Here is a 1,768-nt window from a genome sequence, read left to right on the forward strand (position 1 = left end):
GGTGTTGGGTATGGGTTAATGTTGGACTTGTGGGCTTGGGCAGCATTGGGTTGGGATGTTTTCATGATGCACCTTTTCTTTACATAAAACTCTCTCTTATACGTGAGTCGCCGTGGATTTGTTTCTCCAAAGTACCTAGACTAATACACTAGGGTAAATAATTCATTACTCTGCATGGCATACACACTCAATAAATGATTGCTGCTCTTAATATTAATTTTTCGTGACGAGTGTTGCAGGCTTACCCTCTCCAGGACACCTCACTCCCTATTGGTGACTGGAGTTTTCCTTTCTTTTTCCTTGTCCCTTTGTGACTTTGAGCCAACTTTTCCCAGCTCAGATGTATGCAATTACCCCAACTGCCCCCATACTCCAGGGCAGATGGTAAGGCTTTGTAATGTGGAATACTCACGTTTTCTAGTCCGTTTCTTGTCCGTATGCTAATACCCAGCAATTTGAGGGTGATATTGGTCCTACTATTAGAGCAGACTGATAATTACAAGCCGCAGCCCACAATTATTCCTGCATTCTAAAGCCAAGAGGCACAACTTGGGAAGCAAACAATGCTGCAATTCAGCACAAGGATATATCGTGTTATTAAATACATTGTGCTGGCTGCTTTGAGAATTCAAACCTCAAGTCCATCCAAATACATCTCTCTCTTTCTCTCTCTCTCTCTCTTTTTTCCTAACTTATATTAAGAAACTGTCTACATTTCAGGAGTGGCAACATAAACATTATCACCTACCTTTCAGGTTTGGTTATAACACAACCTAATAAAAAGTTAAGCTGCTTTAGGGAAAAGCAACTTACAGTCCATTGTAAGTCACTCAAGGGCGTGCTCAGAAACGCATTTACTCAATGGATGATTTGCTGTGCACTTTAAGGATTCTAGATATGTCGGGAAATAAGAAAGAAGATATTCCTACCCTCATGAAGTTTTTGTTCCCTCAGTTTTTGTACACAATCTGCAATTTCCTAACACATGTCTGAAAGTGAGGGCAGGGAAAAACTCTTGCGAAGTTGTTGTTGGCAGTGACATGGGGTCTGCTAACTTACGTGTCCTCATTTATGTTTTATGGATAGAGACAATACCAGAACGCTTGGTTTTTCTCAGGACAATGACTGCCCCGTTGTCTTTGTTTGGGTCTCAACACTGACACAAATACCTTCTAAATTGATCATAGATTAGTTGTCTATTCCAGCAAAGAGGAAAAAAATCAAGCAACCCATCAACACACCATCCATTAGCACAATAGAAAGTTAGGCAAAATGGTACAGTGTGGAGAACGCAGCTCTCAAATGGCCCTAGCGTTCACTTCCTGCTTCCTCCATCGTAAAACCTTGGCTAAGATAGTCAATCTCTGTAAGTAGATTATTTCTTGGTACAAGTGAAATGAAAGAAAAATAATGTAAAGAGAACATTTGGCAATAAGCTTGAAGTTTCCAGAAATTTGCTTGATATCTTTGGAAAATAGAAATAGATTAATGTAGTTATATACTAGTTGAAATACATACACGTGTGTATAAGATATATGAATATATGGAAATAGAGGGTAACCTATATATAGCTGGGTATGTATGTATGCGTTGTGTATATATCTCTTTATATAGATTTATATACCTGGATAATACACACACATATACTAGTATTATTATCAAAGGGAGCAATATCAAGTCAAAAACAGCTCACATCTGAAATTGTCAGAGGCATATGGGTAAGACTGCAAATCACGGGGTGGGTAGCAACTTGACCTGTCGGAGTACA

Source organism: Echinops telfairi, unplaced genomic scaffold, assembly GCF_000313985.2.
Source record: "Echinops telfairi isolate 266 unplaced genomic scaffold, ASM31398v2 ScPeMD7_7469;HRSCAF=8507_0, whole genome shotgun sequence".
Lineage (NCBI taxonomy): Eukaryota > Metazoa > Chordata > Mammalia > Afrosoricida > Tenrecidae > Echinops > Echinops telfairi.